Source organism: Calonectris borealis, chromosome 1 (assembly GCF_964195595.1).
Source record: "Calonectris borealis chromosome 1, bCalBor7.hap1.2, whole genome shotgun sequence".
In the NCBI taxonomy this organism is placed as follows: Eukaryota; Metazoa; Chordata; class Aves; order Procellariiformes; family Procellariidae; genus Calonectris; species Calonectris borealis.
In genome coordinates, this window is record NC_134312.1 from 49,257,415 (window position 1) to 49,266,510 (window position 9,096).

The window sequence follows — 9,096 nt, forward strand, 5'->3', positions numbered from 1 at the left end:
AGATGGAAGTGAAAAAACTCCTGCTTAATATGCATATTAAGATCCTGCTTTTGCCTCTACTATATCTAAATAGCCAGGAGAGGTTCAAAAATACCACCCTTTCTCAGATAATTTAAGGGCTAACCATACCTGTCATCTTTTCTACCCACTTCTTGTTACTATCTCCTCGGTCTTATCTAAGTAAAAACCTCAGAAAGCAAGTCTGGACGCACAACACGACAAGCAGTTTTTCATTTCCTCCACTGCAGTATCAGAAACCACCTAGGCATATAGCTAATGTGTTGTAATATTCTTTAATATTTTACTTAGTGCAAAGATCTTTATGGATAGATCCAAATAACCTTTTCAATTTGTTGAAGGCTGGCACTCAAACTACTTTCTGATCTACTGTCAGAACAGTAACTTCCAAGTTCTTCTACATGAAAAGGTTAATGCTCTCTAGGGAACGGTTTCACATGACGACTGCGCAAGGAGGAACGTTCCCACACTGCTGATCCGAAGACTCACGCTGCCTCCCTCGTGCAAGCCTCGCCTCTCGCCTTGCAGAGCCCGGTCTGTGCGCGAGGATTGTGTAACGCAAATCATCGACTGGGGCAGCGAGTCAAAGGAGCAGAGATGGCACAAAAGAGGGGGTAGTATTGAGCAGCCCAGGACAGGGTGGAAAGGAGAATAGCTATCAGGCCTCCTCAGCCACCCCATGAAACTTTCCAGTCACAGTGACAAGCCAAATAGGCAAGTACAAATGAGGCTGTCTCACTGTCCTCGCAGTCTCTTGGATTATGCTGATCAACACACAGTAGCTTCAGAAGGCCGTGATAAAAGTGTGCCATAACTTTGCAATATTGAAAAAGCAATCAAACGTCTTACATTAACAGAAGTGACTAGCAAGTCTTTTGATCAGGACTTAAAAGACTCGCATCTCTTGGAACACCTACCATACAAACCCAAGTGTTTTCCAAGCTTTTGGAGAGTCATGGTGGCGTCTTAACACTTAATAATAGTACTCTATAAGTATTCCTAAAAAAAGTTTGCAGTAGCTATAAGACTTCTTTACTGCTAGGGGCTAAGCTCCTTATTTCAACCAAGAGCGTAGCACTATGGCTATTTCTTTCTATGGTGGAAAAACTCCATCAAACACAGCTAATGTCTCTTCTTCCTCCTTTCCCTATACAGAGCTATCAGTTGTTTTTGATTTGTTTTAAATCCAGATAGATATTCTGATCTGATTCACAGATGAAGGTGGTTTTTTGGGGGGTTTTTTTTGTTTGTTTTTTAAAGAAATCTGTTATCATGTAAGACCCAAGATGTCTTCATTTCATTAGAAATCCAGTAGTGCAGGAAGCCAAAGTACACACTGCAAGCAACACATCCTTGTATTTGCATAGACACAGAAGCAATCCTGAAAGAGCCATGTGGACAAGCCGCCAGTCACTTGTCAAATAACCAGTGCAAAAAAGGTTGTGTGATCTCTGCGTGAGGGCACATCTGTAACACTCCAGCAAAAAGAGCACTTGATTTTTCTTCCACTGGGGCATGTATTGTAAAGGTGATTAAGATCGTCTTGGATTCAAAATCTTAAAATGAATACCAAAGTTTGAGTTTCAATAAAGATGTAAGACAAGCAGAAAAAGAGCACAGCACCGTGAACCTTGGGTTGAGTCCCAGGAAGCTAGATAGTTGCCTAAAGCAAGAGCGGCTGAATCATCTTTTCTGCCTTGAAATGGGGTTTGTCACTATCCCCTATGCAGAGCTCGGTATGTCCCAGGCCTCCTCTTCGTTGACCAGACACTGTACACCAAGTGGTCAGAACCCAATAGTGTTGTATTCCCTGCTGCCACCTTATCTTTCTGTGAATATAAGGGCACAAGTAAGGGTAGCAGATTACAAGTGATAGGCTCTGCAGAAGTGTGTTTTAAGAATACGGTGTTTCCTGTGCTCACTGGGAAGTAAGGCGGCATCCAGCTCGTAAGCAACACAAAAAAAACCCTGAGGCATGGTTAACTTCAGTGGTCTGCATAAGTGGGAAGCCAAGCAGGAACTGACCTAGCTCTCTCCTTCTCCAAAGCAGTATCAGAAAATAGCCAGCAATAAGTCAATGCTATCCCTAGTGTGAGACACCGGTCATGTTTTAAGTGGCAAAACCAGCCAGACGTAGTGGCCAGCACGAAAGCTTATCAACTCGACACCCACAAGATGTACCCATGCACTCCTTAACTGCACAGTATGGTTGCCAACAGCAGTAAGGGGAAGGCATACCCTCTTCTTCAGTCCATTCCCCTCCAAAGGCAGGGCAGATGTTCTTTGTCTGTCTTGTGACGTGCTGTTACATCTTACCTCTTACTGGGCAAAAAGAATTTGGATTTATTTTCAGAGCTATTTCTGGCTTTTTTTTTTTTTAACGCCTCCTACATTTTCTTTACATTTCTTCTCCCACCAAACCTTTGAAATACCAACTGAGAAAGCCTCATGCCTACTTTGAATTCACCAAAATTAAACTAATAACACCTCCTGCTGTCATCTGTCAGTTAGAATAAGATTTATAAGTGGCAGCAGAAATCACTTTCATAATGTTTACTGGAATATGAATAGCCTGAACAGGCAGATCCCTCAAATTTACTGTTCATGTCAAGTGAAACCTGTCATGAAAACTAGTAACTCATTTTTATAAACTGTATTTGAAAGCCTGATAATTTAGAAATAAAAGACAAACTGGACAATACCGTGTACTTGTGTTAAAATTACATTCGGTGTGAAAAGATACAAGTGTTCCATGACGGGTTACTCTAATTTTTTGCCTGTTGATTTCATTGTACATGGTACCGCCCAGAAATCCTCCTTCTATACTGCTTATTACCATTGCTTCCATCTTCTGTATGCAACTGCCCTGTTTCAGAGATGCTGCACACATTTTTAGTTTTTACATGTGGATACAAACATTTGGGGGGCTTCACGAACAAAAAATCCTTCCTTCCTTATTTTTTATCGCTGTGCTGTGCAATGAGTGAACATGGTCTTTTCCACTATTTGAAGCCAAAGCTAGGGGAAAACTTACATTAGTGAGTTATTTAAAAGTGAAGAAATCCAAATCTAAAGACAAGCCGTTGAGTTAGATTAGTAATTCTTAATGCTTGTGAGAAATACCCATCCTCTACCTCATCAGAGGTTCACTTTTCTTTTTCAAACAGGCAACAGTATCACCTCATGTCCGCTGCCCTCCTTGTTCTTCAGGGCAGTTAACTTTGTAAAGACTAATAAAAATGATGCCTTCAAGAGAAGATCCAACAGGTTTGCATAAAAAAAACCCAACTACTTGAGACTGTTGCACACACTATAGCAAGCCAGTAGGCAGAGCTAGTCTTAGCTTTTTAGACACAATACTGCAACCCCTAGATTTTATCTAATTTTTAATTAAAATACTCTAGGGAAAGATCATTATCTCCTGAACAGCAGCTTTTAACAAGTAGTATTATTATTATTCATTTTAAGACAAGTTGAGAATACTAAAGAGTACAAATTTAAGAATATTATTGCAATTTCATTGATCCTTTCGGAGGAAAGTAAGCAAGCATTTCTATAACAAAATCCACTATAGATTCAAGTAGTCTTCCTTATTTCTCAAAATATATTTACATTTAAATGCCCTGGGCTAATCATGCCTGCTCATTATGCTGCATTAGATTAAATTTTGCTAACTGAAAGCTGACTTCAACTCTGAGCAAAATACGCATCCTTGTTGCACTAGTGTTATTTTCCCTTTAAAAACAGAAGAGAACATATATTAAAATAAACAGTTCAAACACTGAAAGACATCACTGAGGTCACATTTCAGTGGTAAAGAATGCTCGGTGCCATTAATATTTAGTCTACCTTAATGGAAGAAATTTGAGTTAGAAGATACTTTAGGTTATCTTGTCCACCCTTATGTCAAGGGAGACTCGCTTGCTATGGCATGTTATTGATTGCTTTGCCAAGCCCATTTTGAACTTTGTCAGTTAATATTGAGTTCCCAGCTCTAAAATCTTAAATATTGGCCAAGTTAATTCTTCCAAAGCATCTGTTTTTCAGGTGGCTTCAGCAGATCCAACCTACGTTTCTTCCTTAATATCTTCATCTTATGACTGTCTCCAGTTTATCATATTATTCTTCTCCGAATAAACTTAAACAGTAAGAAGAAAAAAAAAAAGGTAATTACTTGGACCTTCATAACTGTGAGCTGCAGGACATTTACACACCTCTCAGCTTCCTGTTAAGCTTCCACAACATGGTTTAGAGTTCTCAATTTTAACAGCTGACGGAGGTTCTCTATATTGTGGTCCATGAAAGAGTCACTTTCTAAATGAGATTCTAACATTAGACGGCAGAGCATTTTAATTGGTAGGATCACTCACAGATTATTAGCCAATTGTACATTACACGAATGGGGATCCTTTGCTTGTATCATTATCTGTATGTAATGCAACTTTGTAAGAAACCAATACACAGTTTAACCAATGCTAATGTGACACTAGTTTGCTTTCTGCTTTAAGTTCCCAAACACGTCTGCTTAATATGCAACAGTGAGTCACTCTATGTGTGCATACACAGGGTACAGCCACAATTCCCTTTAAAATTAGTTCTGACTTGTATCATTTTAGTTATCTACATCATAAGTAGCATTTTTCTTTGAATGAATTGAAGAGGTAATGTTGCAATTCAGCACCAAGATAGCAACATTGACTGGGAAAACCTGCAAGAGTCTGTACACAGCACAGGATCTCCTTTTTCTTCAGATAACCCAACCTGGGTGGGTTACCATAATGAACAGAAAGAGCAGCAATACACCAAAACGACGCAATGATGCTGTTCTAGACTGAAAATTTCACATTGAAATGTACGAGTTTTTTTCCTCAGTGAATTCAGTGACCACTTTTTCCACTGACACCGAGAGAGTTTCCATTCATTATGCCGTAAGTATTAAAGTCCTAGTACATTGGAAGCTATTCCTGCCAAAAGAGCCAATAGTTTAAAGATACACAAGTTTACTTCTGTTGGAATTCACCATTTGTGGTGTTTGGAACAAATCCTTGAAAAGCTCCAACAAACAGGAAAAAAAAAAATGGCACTGGCTATAGCTATGGTTACCACCTTCTGAATACCATGATGAACCAAGGAGTTGGCAAGTTATCTAGCCAAGATCTTTTCAAGCACCTAAATACACTATTTCGACTCAAATTCATTAGGACCCACGAGCGTTTTAAAGATGCAGCAGCTTTTGGACAGGCGGTGTTTTTCCAAAGGCACGCTCTACTTCTCCCCTCAGCAAGTCGAGATTGCCAATGGCTAATGATGCAAAACACGTTTCTCAGGTACATTTGGCTTGGGACTTCGCTTCCAAGAAGGGACATGTTAGGGGACATGATTTGAACATTCGCCTAGCTAGTCACCCCTCAAACACTGTTAAGCCAGACACCAGTGCAAACGCATACTCAGAATGAGGGTTTAAGACAAGGCATAAAGTATTATCACCAGTTCCTTTTGAACAGACCTTGAGAAGAAAGCCTCAGCACCTGAAGTTACAAATTCAAGAATGCTGCATGTAATAGATATTTAAGGATTTCTGTAATGCGGATCTTAAAGTAACGAGAAAAAAGCTCCCGAACTTTTGTTGCTGCGCACCTTTCTTCTCCCCTCCCTTCTCATACAGTTTAAAAAGCGAAACGTAAAAAGCCACGTAAATAGTAGCAAGGATTTATGTCGAGTGTGGAACATGCATAGCACCGCACAGAATCCTATTACAGCTGTGCAAATAGGTTGCCCCTCAGGTAGAAAAACCTGGGACAGACTCACCCACAGCTCCCGATTTCCAAAGGCTTCTCGGGGCTCAGGCTGACACCCCCACCCCTCCGCAACTACCACTCGCACCGCCGCCCTAAAAGGAACGCTCCCGACGACCATGCGACCACCTCTTTCCATGAGACCTTCCTCCCGAAATCCTAAATCCTTCCGACCTCAGCCTTTTCCCACAGCCCGAGGGGCTCGGCGGGAAGCCCGGGCAGGCGGCGGGGTGGACACCCGCCCTCCGCCTCCCCGCTCCGCTCCACCGCGAGCGGCGAGCGCTCCCTCCCGCGCGCGGCAGCCGCCAGCCGCCCGCCGGCGGAGGCTGCGGCCCGCTCCCGAGCTCACGTGGTGCCACATCCAAAGGTTACACGCACGGCCGGGACGAGGATGACACCGCCGCCGCCGCCGTTAGAGGCGCTTCCCACCGCGGAGCGGCCCCGCGCGGGTCCACGCTCACCCGCGGCGCGACCCCCGCGAAGGCTTCGCGCTCCCGGCTCCCGGAGGGGCGCCGCATCCCTTCCCCACCCGCGCCGGTCGATGAGCAGCCCGACCAGGCATCGATAAATCAAAACAGCCCGCCCGCTCCGACGGAGAGCGGCGTACGACCCAGCCGCGGCCAAAAACACCGCCCCGGGGGCGCGGCGGGCGGGCGAGAGAGGGAGGGAGGAGGCGGCGGGGGAGGCTGCGCGGGTGCGGGAGCCGGGCTCCCGGCCCCCGCGGGGCGGCGGAGAGGCGCCCGGGATGTCGGTGTCGTGCAGCCGCAGCGGGCTAATCCGGCTACTTAACCCGGCGGGGGCTGAGCACCGCCTTCATCCGCGGCGTGTGCGCGCTCGCCCGCCCGCCCGCCGGGGGCTGCGGGGCCGCGGCGTGCCGGCCCTGCCCGGCCGCAGGGTCCGCGGCGGTGTGGCGGCGCCGCGCCCGGCGGCTGCGCTCCCGCGGAGGCTCAGCCCCGCATCCGCTGCCCCTCAAGGTCACGCCGTGCCCCGGCTGCACGGCGGCGGCCAGGTGCGCGCTCCGGTTACCTGCGGGAAAAACCGGCGAAAGCCCGGGAGCAGGGCACCCAGCCCCGCCGGCGGCCCCGACGCCGCGGCCACCCCGCTGCACCAGCCGCACCGCCCGCCGCCTCCCCGGCGAGCCCGGCCACGGCCCGCGGCGGGAGCGGAGCCACGCTGCACCTGCCGCCGCGCCGCTGCCCACCCCGGCCAGCCGGGAGGAGATCCACCCCAAGCCGCCACCGCCGCCGTGCTTACCTCGGCGCCGCGGGGCCGACCCCGCCGCCGCCGCCCAGCCGGGGGCCGGGACGAGGCGCCCGTGAACCTGCCGCCGCCCGCTCGCCGAGCGCACAAGGTCCCCGCGCTCCCCGCCCTGCCCACGGCCGGCCGGCCCCGCCGCGCCGCCCCCGCCCTGCGGCTGCGGAGGGGAGGGAGGAGGGCGGGAGAGGGGGCGGGGGGGAAGCGGCGACCGAATTGGGGAGGGAAGGAGGGAGGGAGGGGGCACCGGCGCGGGGAGAGCCGGGGGAGGAGGAGGAGGAAGGAGGGGGGCGCGGACCGCCCGCCCCGCCCCCGTCGCCTCACCGGCAGGAACCAGCGATTCGCTCTCCTCGCGGGCGCTCCCGCCGCCGCCGCTGCTCCCCGGGGCCCGCCCGCTTCTTCCCTCCGCAGGCACCGGGCAGCGCCGAGCGCGCCGCCGAGCCCCAGCGCCGCAGAGCAACCGCTACGGGAGCCGGGCGCCACCGGGCAGGGCGGGGCGGAGCGCAACGATCCGCCCGCCTCCCTCCTCCTCCTCCTCCTCCGCCCGCCCTGCCCGCCCGCCGCGGTCACTCACTTGTTCGCTCCCGCCGCCCCCTCCCCGCCCGACGCCGCAGCCGCCGGTCCCCGCCGCCCCCCTCACCGCCTGCAGAGCGCCGGTCACGTGACAGGGCCCCTCGCGCGGCCGGGGAAGGGGGGTCCCGACGTGCGGCGTCTTCAATGGGGGAGGAGGAGGAGGGGCTCCGATAGGCACGGCGCCTGCGGGGGCGGGGCCCCGCGCCTCTCCCCGCCCCCCCGCCGCCGCCACTGGCGGGCGGGAGGCTGACGCGCTTGTTTCCATGACGTCGGTGGGCGGGGCCGCGGCGTTTGATGGAGCCCGGCGGGCTTCGGGGGTCGGTGACTTTGCCACGAGCGGCTCCCGCGGGGCGGGGCGGGGGCGGGGCGGGGCGGCGTGTCCCCCCGCCCGTGGGTCGCGGGCCGCCGCCAGCGGGGCCGGGGGCTGCCTCGGGGGGGTGGGAATCCCCCGGCGGCGGGAGAGGCCGCGGTCCCGCGAGGGAGGGGCGGGCGGGAGCCGGTCGGCGGGGCCGGGGCGCGCCGGTTGCCCCGGTGGACGGGGGCCGCGGGGGGCCGTCCCGGGGGCGGTGGCGACGCCGTGAGGGGAGGCGTGACCGCGCGGGGCCGCCCTAACGGTCCGCCGGCGCGCCCAGGGCGCGGTCCTCCCCTGCCCCGGGGGGCGCGGGGACGCCGTGCCGTGCCCGGCGGGGACCGCGGCGGCGTCGCCTCACGGCCTCCCCGCCCCGAGGGCAGCCGGGCGGTGCTGAGCGCCGGGTCGGTACCGGGGGGAGCCGCGGGGGCCTCGCCGGCGCGTTCGCGGCTCCTCACCGGCGGGCGCGGGGAGCACAGCGGGGCCTGGGCGAGGCTCGGCTGGGGCTGCGGGAATGAATCGGGCGCCCCTAGTCGCGCCGCGGCGGGAGGTTTCGGGTCCCCCGTTGCGCGGAGCCGCTGAGGTCCGGAGCGCGTCCCTCGCTGCCGGTGGCGGGGACCGGGGAGCAGCGGTGCAGCCTCCCGTCTGGCGTGCCCGCCTCTCGGGGAGCCCTGGCCGCTCCCGCAGGAGGACGGGGAAGGTGTGGGGGTCGCAGGTGTTCAGCACCTCCCTGTCTGCAGCCGAAGGCTCTTCGGTTGGAGGAAGAAAAAGAAATGGGGTTATGAACGTTCGAGCCCAAGTGAGTTGTCCGGGGAGAGGCTGGAAGTGAGTAACAGGGCTGGGAATGGAGCTGGAAATAAGTAAAAGACCCCGATTTCAGTTCTCTTCCAACGCAGTCGATCGCCCCCTCCCCCGCCAACGAAAAATCCCCATCCGTAAACCACGCGTAATTCTATAACCCCTTTGTGTGTTTTTTGGAGCCTTGTTTTGACATCCTACCCGCCCCTCCGTTGGGCATCTGGCTGGAATGACTGGCCAGCTGTGCCACAGGCTGTCAGGTTCTTTGAGCCCGCCATAAACACCCTGCTTCTCCTTTGTTAGCGTCCA

The 9,096-nt window shown here is 53.1% G+C and overlaps 1 protein-coding gene across 6 annotated transcripts in view; it reads right to left on the reverse strand.

The window, feature by feature from the left end:
• ATP2B1 (ATPase plasma membrane Ca2+ transporting 1) overlaps positions 1 to 7,789 on the reverse strand; it is a 66,936-nt gene extending 59,147 nt beyond the window's left edge. For 2 of the 6 annotated variants that reach the window (XM_075150925.1, XM_075150970.1), the window contains exon 1: positions 7,392 to 7,594. The gene's annotated coding sequence lies outside the window, so the exon portion shown is untranslated. Of the gene's footprint in view, positions 1 to 6,274; positions 6,436 to 7,067; positions 7,195 to 7,391; positions 7,612 to 7,707 lie in introns of those variants that run through there. The other 4 variants (XM_075150932.1, XM_075150960.1, XM_075150942.1 and 1 more) reach the window with 4 other exon arrangements.
• Between the last annotated feature and the right edge of the window lie 1,307 nt (positions 7,790 to 9,096).